Below are 12829 nucleotides of genomic sequence, written 5' to 3' on the forward strand. Positions count from 1 at the left end.
ATTTAGCAAGCTTCCTGTGTTTCACGTAGTCCAAGACCCCCTGCCCCGGAAGTGAAGCCATCTACAGCCAAGGTGTGTGTCTTCCTATACCATTTAACAGAAGTCAAGGTAATCCCTTGCGTGCATGCCCAGAAGCCATATCCCGGTGAGTCTAGACTCTGTCAAGTTGAAAAGTCACACTTAACCGGCACAAACACTAGATTATATCCTTGCCCTGGGAGTTGGATTTGAAGATTTTTTTTTTTCTCTTAAATAGTTTACTGTGGTGGGGGAAGTTAACAGACAATGAGAGGGGAATCTCCATTGTGAGGAAAGAGGACTATTAATGAACTATCAGAGCAGACACTGCATAAACTGAAGATTGTAGGCACTGCCTTGTAAGTCACTAGTGAAGAATCCTCAGAAGGAAGAGACATGATCATATTTTCAGTCTTAAAAATAGCACTCTCGTAAAGAATCTGTGGTGGAGGGTAAGATCGCAGACACTGAGGGAGGAAGAGCACTTTAGAGGCAACTGTAATCCATTAATTGGAAAGCATTAAAGGATGGCCCTGAGAAGAGCCTGGGGTGGGATTCTGAGATCTCGGAAAGGGTGCTCAGGGCTGGAAAAGATGGCTCGTTTGCGAAGTGCTTTGAAGACCTGGCGTCAATCCCCACATACACCTAAAAATACAGAAGTGAGTGTGCTAGTCTGTGTTTGTAATCCCAGCACTGGGGAGGTAAGAGCAGGTGCCAGGCCAGCTAGTCTAGCCTGCTTGGCAAGTTACAGGCCAGTGAGAGAACCTTTCTCAAAAAAAATACGGTGAATGGTGCCTGAGGAATAGCAGTCATTCAAGATTATTGTCTGGCTATGCATGCATGCATGCATGCGCGCACACACACACACACACACACACACACACACACGCACAAAGAAATTGGATGAGTGGATTTCACTATAACCAGATATGTGGAGATTAAGAGAAAAGTCAAAAATTTCAACACCAAGGAAGGCTATGCACACCCCCGTGTTTTTGATTCAGGAGGCTCTGTGAATCTGCACTCTTCCCACTCAGTCCGTGAGGACCAATGAGATGACAGCCAAAAAGCATCAGCCACCAAGCTTGAGATTGCTCTCTGGTACCCACATGGTGGAAGGGGAGATCAAAATCATTAAAGCTGTCCTCTGTAACACATGCCTGTGTGCCCCACCCCACCCCGCAACCCAAAAAACAAAAAACAACAAAAAAAAAAGGGTTAAAATTGAAAAAAAAAAAAGTTCATGAGTAGGATGGCCATCTCTTGGTTATTTTCCAGTCTGCCCTCCTGGCAAGCTTGAGCTCAGGCTATAGATACTGCCTATACACGGAGCCTTTCAGATTCCAAGCAGGTGGGGACAAAACACACACATTTGGCCCAGTTCCCCAGTACCACCCTCATGGTGAACCCCAATCATCTTGCAAGGAAAGCCTCACAAAGTGGAAGAGGCCCATGTGGCATCTCATCCCAGACAAAACAAGTTATAAACACACCACATGAACTCTTCTGAAGAGTGGGAAGATTCTAGTATTCATCAACTTTCCCAAATTTCAATCAGGTCTCTAGAGCAATAAGAAAAAAAAAATTGTTTCTAGCTAAAACTACTAGGAAAACATGGAGACAAAAGGAATAAATACTTTTATCTACATAAAAACTTAAGATATCTGGGGGGAAGGGGATAATGTTTCAAGATATGGTTTCCGACTGACCTCGAATTCACAGAGATCCGCCTGCCTCTGCCTCCCAAGTGCTGGGATTGAAGGTGTGCACCACCACTGCCCAGCAAATTTAAGATACTTCCAACCAAAGATCATAGAACTCATAACCTACACTTGAGGATGACTTCAAACTTGTTATCCCCCTGCCTCAGTCTCACAAATAGCTGAGATTAGAGACGCATGTAACCATATCTGCTCTCAAATGTTTTAGAATTAAAATTTACATTCACAGAATATGTGTCATCTTGGGTGATAGTGGTCTCAGCTACTTGGAAATCTGAAGTTTGGGCGACTGCCTGAGACTCAAAGTTGAAGATCAGCCCAGGCAACATTAACAAGTGGAACTCCTAACATACAATTGTCGAGGTGTTTGTATTCACCTTGCCTTATCTAAACTTACCTACTGCTCTTTAGACTTCGGCCTGGTAATACTCCCATAATTATGATATCACCCACTTCCCCCTTTATTGATTGACAAGGTGATAATTTATGAAGCATTGCATCTAGGGTAGAACTCGGGTGGTAGAGTATTTGCCTAACAGGCACTAAGCCCAGTTCAGTGCTCAGCACTGCAGAAACTCACATAGTGGGATAGCCTGTGCTCCCAGCACAGGGGAAGATGGAGGCAGGAGCAGCCAAAGATTAAGGTTATCCTCTGCCACAGAGCAAGTTCAAGGCTAGGTGCTACATGAGAACCTGTTTCGAAGGGAGGACAGACCATGTATGTGTCCACCCTCCATTAGTTCCGTAGACCCTTCAGGGCAGGTGGTAATTATCACGATGTGTTGTCAGGAAGGAAATGAGAGGACCGGCGGGAGCTTTGGCTGAGATGACAGAAATGTCAATGGCCATTTGCGACTGGACGTCAGGAGTCCTAAAACTGAACAAGGCCTTGTTCCGCTCTACCTGAGCGCTTCAGGTTTGGGAGTTTGGGAGGAAGAAAGCATGGCATGGAACAGACAGACAATGACTTTGGACTGGGTGATCTCTCATGCCCTCCTGCTCTCAGGGATTCTGGGAGTTGCTCAAATAAGGGCCACTCCAATGCCTGGGCACAGCATCCAGCCAAGAACCAGTTAATGTCTAACGCAACCAGCAGATGGGCAGCTGCTGACTAATGTGTCCACAGGCTAATGGTTGAGTTTGTAACCACTAGAGGGTCAGCGCTGCTGACCTGGAAAATGGTTCCTCAGCAAAACCTTGACGGCAGCAGGATTCAGGGACGTGGAAGGAGAATTCCAAACTTTGGAATTCTTATGTTTCCACAGATACTCTTTCCTAGGGGAATTTTAAACTGAAAATATTCAAGTTTTAACTTAACAACTAGAATCATATTTCTCCTATTCTTAATATAGAAAATCCATTAAGAAACGTTTATGTAATACAGATTTTCCCACAGATGAAGGCTCTTGCTCTCCCAGAGAATCAGGAGATGAGCTCAAAACCTAATATAACAAAAAAATGAAGTCTTGGAACACTTATGTCAACACTACCAAAAGTGTTCTACTAATATCTCATCCATGATCCCTTATTTTATATTGGGGGGCATGGAATTTTCAAACTGCTAATCTACATAGCTGTAAGTCAGGGGTGCACATAAGACAGAAAAATTGGGAGCTTCTGTGGCCAAGCAATGCTGTTTTATTGCAAAATGGTAAAAATTCTCTTTTGGGGGTGGGGAGGGTGGTTAAGACAAGGTTTTCCTGTGTAGCCCTGGCTGTCCTAGAACTCACTATGTAGACCAGGCTGTCCATGAACCCAGAGATCCACCTGCCTCTGCCTCCCAAGTGCTGGGATTAAAAGGGCTAAAAATTCTTACATGGGAAATTTCTTTTGAATATTGGTGCAGCATCATGAATAGAAAAAAAGTTTATACAAGAGACTAACAACCTTGTGATATCTTAAGTCTGTGGACTTTCTAGATTGCTGGATTCCAAGGATAAAAGTGACTAACGTTCACATTCCCAAATTCCCAGTGTGGGGCAAAGGAGTATTTCTCCTATACCCTCTGAAGCAGGGTCACAGTAATAAACTGACAAAGATTGACTAAACAAACAAAAAGCATGGAAATGTATTAATGTGTAAAAGGGAAAATCACAGCCCAGTGTGATTCAGAAACTCGACTGTCCCTCTACTCCAGCCTAGGAGGGAGTGTCGGATAGTGGACGATTTAAGGAGAACTTCATGGGTTTCCAAAACAAACACTAGCCCAGGACAAAGTCCATAGAGCCCAACAGACAATGGACTGTGGGTGATTCTCTAGGAGACCTAAATAACAGACAATAGTGTGGGGCAGACCATAAAAAAAAGAAAAAAAAAATGATCCTTTGAGTTTGGTTTTCTTTGATTAAAGAAATTTTGGGCATAGGGGGAGACTAAAGGTAATTTATTGTGTTCCTTTCTTAGAGGATCAGGTCAGGTTGATAGAGGAAAAATTTGCAGGGTGTTTCTCTTCACTCTGGAGGGAGAGGAGCAAGAGGAGAGTAGGGGGACCTCATTCAGGTATGTTCTGTGATCCCTCAGCATCGAAGAGACAGTATTTGAGATCCCACTTTCTGAGCCACAGCACTAGTTATTTTATAGAAAGTTCCCAACTAGGGTTTGCCTGATGTTTCCTTGCAATCTAATTCAAATTAAACACTTCGGGCAAAACAAAAGACTACAGAAGTGACAAAGTACCCACCTAAGTAAGGCTTCCTCCGAGAGCTGCTTTCTACATGGGCTCCTTTTCCCACCAGCCGGCATTTTGATCTTTACCCACCTTCTAGACCTCGCGCCACCCTGTCCATGTGCTCCCACTAGCTCAACAGTAAGTATTCATGGAGGACTATGCTTTTCAAGACAGGACCTTTAGAGATCATAGACGGACATAAAACCTGAATGCCACCACAAAAAGACAGGTGTGGGCAAAAAGAAAAGGAGGAATGTAGGACTCCTGACCCATTGGAGACAAGTGGATACCTACATTTTTACATTTGAAATTATAAAGTTAATAGGGTGTGTATTCAGATGATAATCAGTGGGTGTAGTGGGTAACTGTTCCAGCTTTGACCTGGAAGTACTACCCCTAGTGAGGCTTCTGGTAACTGCCAAGCCTACCTATGACCTGCCGCTGGGTTAGGGCCGAGACAAGAGCCCTTAAGACCTGATATCTGGATGTGTCTGGTCTCTTGGTTCCTCGTGATCCTGGATGCTGGATGGCAGACCAAGTCAGAGTTCTCCAGAGAACCCTGCTGGACTGTACCTCACCTCTCACAGATCCCATAACCAACCCCTTTACTGGCTGTAAGTTACCCCAAAATTAACCTCCTTTTTTAACTACATGAAGTTGCCTTGTTAAATCCCCACATTAAGTGGGGGTGAGAATTATTGGAAGAGGCAGTGGAGGGCTTCAAGGAGGTTGACAGTGTTCAATCCCTTGAGAAGGGTCATGAGTAGAGTGCCTTGTAATAATTTGTTAAGCCATATCTTGGTTGTGTATGTTTGCTATATCGATCTTTTTAACAATAAAAAGTTCCTAAATGCACTGGGAAATGTGGAGCACTGTTCTTCCACCATGGCAAGCCTTTGCCATGCTTGAAATCAGAGCATCTGCGATAACCTGCATGAATCCTTCACAAGATCAGGGGTATTGATGTTCCCTCATGGAAAGAGTGGGAAGAGGGGGTTGTCAGGCCCTCACCTGAGACTCCAGCCTCCCTTGTACCTTCTGCCTCTCTCCCAAAGCTACCTGTGTCCTCAGGAAGATGCTAGGATAAATGGGTATATATCCTATATATAGTGTGGAGTGTTCACTGAAACAGGATTATTTCTGTCTTAGTTAGGGTTCCCGTGAAGAGATACCATGACCATGGCAACTGTTATAAAGGAAAACATTTAATGGACTGGTTTATGGTTTCAGAGGTTTAGATCATTATTGTGATGGTGGGAAACAAGGCAGCATTCAGGCAGCCATGATGCTGGAGCTGCGAGTTCTTACATCTCGATCCTACAGGCAACAGGAAGTGGTCCGAGACACTGGGCTGGCTTGAGCACATATGAGACCTCAAAACCCACCTCCAGAATGACACACTTCCTCCATCAAGGCCATACCTCCTAATAGTGCCAGTCCCTGTGAGTTTATGGGGGCCAATTACATTCAGACTACCATACCATCTATTAACTTTTGGGAGGTCATCATCCATGCTGTGGTGAGACATTTTGGTAGTGCAGATGTTTTGGGGTCATCCATAATCCTGTAAGTAGCCCTTCGCTCACACTTCTGTAACTAGGCCCAACAAACTCATATTGGTTCACCAAGTTGGTTTTGGGTGGAATTCTTTCTTTGGTCTGTCCTTGGTGCTCTGTCTAGAGTGAAGAGACTATTGCTCACATTTCTCCAGAAAAAGTCACACAACAGGAAACCTATCCTAAATCTCCCAGGGTAGACAGTACAGACCCACATTCTCCTGGTCCAAGAACTTTCTCTGCAGCATTGGTTTTGCTTTACCTTGCCTGATAGAATGACACAATTCCAGTCACATCATCTTTCACCTTTTCAAACATACACTAGAACGTTTCTCTTAGGAGATGTCTTTATCTGAAATCTGCCAGTAACTTCAGGGGGACGAGACAGTAAGTGTTACATGAAAGACTCAGGAGTCCTTAGCTGGATTTTTGGAGTTCCAGTCTCTTGCCTTGATGAAGTCATGACACCTCCCTGTCACTAATATTTGGGGTTAAAGCTTTGCTTTGAGTTCTATGTTGTGGTGGTTTGAAAGAAAATGGCCCCCCAAAGGGAATGATACTATTAGGGGGTGTGGCCTTGTTGGAGGAAATGTGTCACTGTGGGGGCGGGCTTTGAGGTTTCATATGTTCAGGATACCACCCAGTGAGTCAGTCAACTTCCTGTTGCCTGCAAGATGAAGGACTCTCGGCTCCAGCACCACATCTACCTGCACGTTGTCATGCTCCCCTTCATGTTCATAATGGACTGAACCTCTGAAACTGTAAGCGAGCCTCCTCAATTCAATGTTTTCGTTATGAGTTGCCATGGTCACGGTGTCACTTTACAGCAATGAAAACCCTGAGATGTGTGTGAGAATGATGTCCTACACATAGTTTAGCTCTTCAGGGAACTAAGCTTCAATGTAACAACCAAATCACATTTTCCTATTTTGGGGGTCACTAAATCTGGGTCAATTTCAAATTTTCTCCTACATGTTTCCTCGTTCAAGAATTATTTCATTTCTTAAATAATATTTGGGCACTATGAATTTCCCAGATAACCTCCCAAATGTTTAAATAACACAATGGAAACCTAACTTTGACTCTGTGTTCTGATTCAAATATTTTGAAGCTAGCCTCACCTATTTAGAGGTTCACGGAGTCTCTATTTGCAGTTACTGTTTTGGCTGGGACTGCTCAGTGAGTTTCCACCCCTCCGATCCTGCTCTTAGTTTTAATTTTTGAGATAAGCCAGGATGTCGGTCACTTGTTTATTTGTGCAAAAGCTGCCACACCCTGTAGTATTCCATGAAGACTTACAGCTTGGATCGCAGCCAGAACTGTGAGCCTGGTTTTTCCATCTTTGAAGAAGAACTATTTTTTTTCCTCCCTTGCTTGTATCTTTGAACCCAGTTCATGCAACAAATAGATTTGAGCATGTCCTTTACCCCTGATGCACTCTGAAAAGCAGTGTTGCACAGAACCCACAACCTCTGAGAAGGGACTTCTTCTGGGTCAGACTATTCCAATGACTCCATCTGCACAGCCGGGGTTTGAGTCACTGTTTGTCCCAGTGCTTTCTTGTGGCTTATTACGACAGGAATGCCTTTCAGATTTTATCTGGAGTTCACGTGGGCCTTGGTTTTTTTAAAAGAACATATTATTTAATGTCCTAAAGCTGTGTCAAGATAAGCACCGTCCTTATCTGTGCAATTGGTAGCTTTGTGTTTAACCTTTCCCACAGTTGTGATGAATCCTTGGGATTTGGTGGCACCGACACCACATGGTTAATGCAATCCATTTCCTCAGATGGTTCCAGGGAAAGTATCAGGCTTTGCAGTGTCTGCCTCACAAACTCATAGTTCAGAGCCCAGGATAAGGAGGTAAGGCCCACAGCATCTTTGGACTGGTAGTATTATCTATTCCACAATCAGATTATGTTGTTTATAAATAAAAAGAAGAAAACAACCACCCCATGTAACCAGTATAGGCGGCCAGCTCTATGGTAACCCTGTGGCCAAAAGGCCATGAGCAAAACTGTGAACATTTTGGAAGAGACACATCAGAGCACGGTGTAGCATTGGAGGCATACATAGCAAAAATGTCCATGTCATTTCGACAAGAAGTTGGACAAGCAGAGCAATCCACCTAGTCCTCCAGAAGTGATGCAACACCAGCAACCAAGCACTCCATCTACCTCTACCTGGACTAACTGGTCATGTTTCTCAAATTTGCTTAAGAGCATGGACTGTGCTATATGTTGAGGAATCTACCAGAAACAAGGGCTGCAGCCTAAATTCCAAATGCCGGAGAAGGACACCTTCAGAAATATCCAAAGAACACCTAACATCATTGCAATTTTAACATGTTTCATACAAGGTGTCTTAGTTAGAGTTTCTATTGCTGGATAAAACACCATGACCAAAGCAACTTGGGCAGGAAAGGGTTTAGTTCCGCCTATGTCACAGTCCGTCACTGAGAGAAGTCAGGTCAGGAACTCAAACAGGGCAGAAACCTGGAAGAAGGAGCTGATGCAGAGGCCGTGGAGGGGTGCTGCTTACTTGCTTGCTCCTCATGGCTTGCTCAACCTGTTTTCTTATAGCACCAGGACTGCCAGCCTAGGGATGGCACCCCCTACCATATGGTGGGCCTGCCTACGTCAACATAAATCAAAAAACTGCAGCCCAGCCTCCCCACAGACTAACTTGGTGGGGGCATTTTCTCAATTTATGTTGTTCTTCTCAGATAACTCTAACTTATGTCAATTTGACCAAAATAAACAAAACAACAAAAAAACAAAACAAAACAAAACAAAAAAACTAATCAAAACACAAAGCTTTCTCTGTACTACTTTGCTGTGGTTATAAAAATATTAGCCAGTTTGCAGAGCTTCTTCTCCATTACCTTAACTGCAGAGGATTCACCCAAGACAGCCTGGAGATGTCTAAAAGCACATATGCACTAAGCCTCATATAAATTATCTTTATTCCTATACACAAATATTTCTATGAGTGAAGCTAAATTTATAGATTAGACACCCAAAGATGTTAAGAATAACTAATAATAAGAAGGAAAAATTATAACAGCCTACTATAAAAAAAATTGCCATTTAAAACTCTTAGGTTGAAAAAAAAATAAAACCTTCCAAGTTGTTCATTTTGGGAATTCTCTATTTACTATTTTCAGATTGAAATTGACCACAGATGACTGATGGGCCTGTGGAAAGAGGAACTACTGTGCAAAACATCTGTACTCACTTCTCTTGTTATTGTTTTCAAGACGGGCTTTCTTCTGTGTATCCCTGGCTGTCCTGGAACTCACTCTGTAGACCAGGCTGGCCTCGAACTCACAGAGATCTACCTGCCTCTGCCTCCCGAGTGCTGGGATGAAAGTCCTTTGCCACCCCCCCCCCCACCCCACCCCATTCTACCCCCAGCTTTTGTACTCACTTTATATCCATAATTCTTTGACAAATGTCTTTTTCTTTCTTTCTCTCTTTCTTTCTCTCTTTCTTTCTTGGACTTTTTTTTACTTAAAATATGTTTCTTTAAAAAGTCAATCTTTGGCACTAAGAGTTGACTCAGCAATTAGAGCATTTGCTGCTGCTCTTCCAGAGGACCTGGGTTTGGTCCCCAGCACCCACATCAGGTGGCTCACAACTGCCTGATTACTGTTTCTGATGCACACAATTCAAGGCCGACTGGTGAATTCTCTCACTTAATTGACTTAAGGGACTAAGCAGTCTTTGGTTTCTGGAAGACCTCCTCTGAGGCCCACCATTCCAAGCTGCTGCTTTCAACTTCCTGTTCCTCACCTCTGAACCCAAAGTGGTTAGGCTGGGTTTGGTGTGGGGCATTCATCTGAGCTCCCACTAGTGAGGTCAGGAGGCTGGCAGGGCTTGTGTGGTGCCCTTCAAGCAGGGTCATTTGTTATGCCAGGAGTTCCTGATTCTGCAGCTGTCAGGGATATGTGCCCTAGTTTGCAAGCAGATATGCGATATTTTCCCCAGAATCTCTCAGGCAAAATACACATGGGCATCAAAAGCCTCATTGCACACGAAAACCTTAACCACAAAGCCGCTAATCACAGATGAATCAGGAATCATCTGTCACATGTCAGAGCTGTGGTAGAAAGACCTGTGAGCCCAAATTGCCATCTAATGCCGTTTTATGGACTCAGATAAATACTTCAAACTGATGTTCTATTGTGTGGAGAACTCTGCTTTCCCAAGAATTTTTCTCCAGCTCCTGTATGCGTGCACACACACACACACACACACACACACACAGAGAGAGAGAGAGAGAGAGAGAGAGAGAGAGAGAGAGAGAGAGAGAGAGAAATACATACACACCAATCTTTTTTCTCTTGTTTCTTCCCATCTAAAGATTAAGTATCACAGACCAGATTGACTTGGCTGAGTCAGCCATGATCAACCCAGACTTCAAGGTAACCTCCATAAAACATAACAGATCAGGGTCAAGGACCAGACCCTGCGGGCAAATGATCTGGCATCTTCCAAAGTCTGAAATTCTAGGTAGTATTCCAAATGCTGCCCGAGGGTTGCTATTGCTACAGTGTGTACCTGCCATGCCGGAGAGTTATTGTCAGCGTCTGTGGGTGGAATGGACAGCTCTAAGCAGGCCTTCAGGGAAATTCAGACTCCCTGAGGGTGTTCTCAGGTCCCTGAGCATGTTCTAATCAGTTCTATCATTTGTCTGCTATTCTTGCAAAAGTTATTAGCTGGCTTGACCCATAGAAACTTGGAAGGCAATAAGGTTTTTAAGAGGAAAGTGTATGGTTGGAATTATGGGGTAATTATTCATTAATGTGCATATATATATATATATATGAAGTAGTAAAGAGGGAACCTTAAAATAACTTGATTTTAGTCTTCCTATGGAAGACTGTCCTTTGACACCAAGAGGCCAGTTAGTACCCACAAATACCTTTGGCAGTGAAGGATTTTAGGCATGAAGAAGAAAATGGTTCAAACTATGGAGCTAGGAGGGACACTTACTAGAACCATAATTTACATTTAGACTGTACATTCACAAGTGGAGGAGAGTGAAGTGGGCCCTAGTGGGGTGGGAAGTTCTCTCTCTCTCTCTGTCTCTCTCTGTCTCTCTCTGTCTCTCTCTGTCTCTGTCTCTCTCTCTCTCTCTCTCTCTCTCTCTCTCTCTCTCTCTCGCTCTCGCTCTCTCTCTCGCTCTCTCTCTCTCTCTCTCACACACACACACACACACATTCTCATTCTCTGAAATGTAAGCTCTTAGACACACACATTCCCTCCATAACTTGCTGTCACCTCGCACACATACTAAAGGCTAAACCCATGGTCTCTCCTTGCCCAATCCTTGGCTTTAAGCCTCCAAAGCTGTGAACTAAATAAACCTCATTTTCTTTTAAGTATCTCACGTCAGCTATTTCATCATCACGAGGCAAAGCTGACTAATGATTAACAACAAGAATATCTGAAGGAGGACGTTGCAGTGAGCAAGTCACCTGGAGAGGCCGTGAGTTTTCCTGTTGCCACTGTTAGGCACAAGTTGATGCAAATCCTTATACAACTTCCTTTGGAGCTGGCAGATGAAACTCTCCTACATTTTCAGGGTGAAAACTAATTTAATGCCGAATTTATTTCCACCTTTGACTGTTTCCTGAACTAATGATAGGGGTAGGAGGGATGGCCAGCCATACAGTTTTCTGGCTGCTGGCAGGCTCACCACATCTGTTCAGTGTTCACTCCTGCATTAACCCCAATAGTCAAGATACAGAAACAAACTAAATGTCCATCAATAAATAAAGAAATAAAATGTGATTCTGTATATAAGTGAAATGTATTATAAACATATATATATAATTTATTCAGCCCTGAAAGAGAAGGGAATTCTGTCATTTGTCACAATATAGACAACTATAAATCCATAATAAATAGTAATAATCTGGGCATAGAAAGACAAATACGACATCATCACACTTAAACATTAATCCTTCTGATGAGGAATTCTGAGAAACAGAGGGGAGAACAGTAGTTACCAGAGACGGAGAGTAAGAGAAGAGTCTTAGTCAAAAGGCCAAGAGTGGTGGCCCAAGCATCAAATTCCAGAGACAGTGGCTCTCTGTATATCTAAACAATTTTGAAAGGACATACATTTTTTTTTTTTTTGAGACAGGGTTTCTCTGTGTAGCTTTGCGCCTTTCCTGGATCTCACTCTGTAGACCAGGCTGGCCTCAAACTCACAGAGATCCGCCTGCCTCTGCCTCCCAAGTGCTGGGATTAAAGGCGTGCGCCACCACCGCCCGGCAAGGATAAACATTTTATATTCAGATTTGTAAAATGTTATATGGAAAACATGCAGGTAAGTGACACACAACAGTCCTAACACCAGCCCGAATGATGACCATTGTAGATCACACCTATGACCCTTCTGTGTTAGAACAAATCCAAAGGTCCCAGAACACTCACAAAAACAGAATAGTCATGTGGGGAATTATCTTATTAATGACTCAAATATATTCAAAATTTCACAGCAGAAACAAAAGCACCGTAGTGTGCCATTGCCTGCTGTCATTATCGAAACATCGTTCTAAACTCTGCCCCAGCCTCGTATGGCTGGGACACGAGGCCAGCCTTACTGCCTTTCTGGAATCTTTGATCTGGTCCACTTTGATCTGGTAATGATTAAACTAGATCTTGAGCAGGGAGGAAGGAGAGAAGAGATTGATGACCGGTGCCCTAACTAATGTGAGAAGAAAAATGTAAATTCTTTCCCCTGCCCTGCTTAATTTCATTAAAGTTTCCTGATGCTGGAGGAGCTGAGCCTTCTGTTTGCAGGGTCTAATATACAACTAGTAATTGGGTCTGTGTCTTGAAATCTAAGGCTACA

The sequence above is a fragment of the Peromyscus leucopus genome, chromosome 13 (genome assembly GCF_004664715.2).
Source record: "Peromyscus leucopus breed LL Stock chromosome 13, UCI_PerLeu_2.1, whole genome shotgun sequence".
NCBI classification, from domain to species: Eukaryota; Metazoa; Chordata; class Mammalia; order Rodentia; family Cricetidae; genus Peromyscus; species Peromyscus leucopus.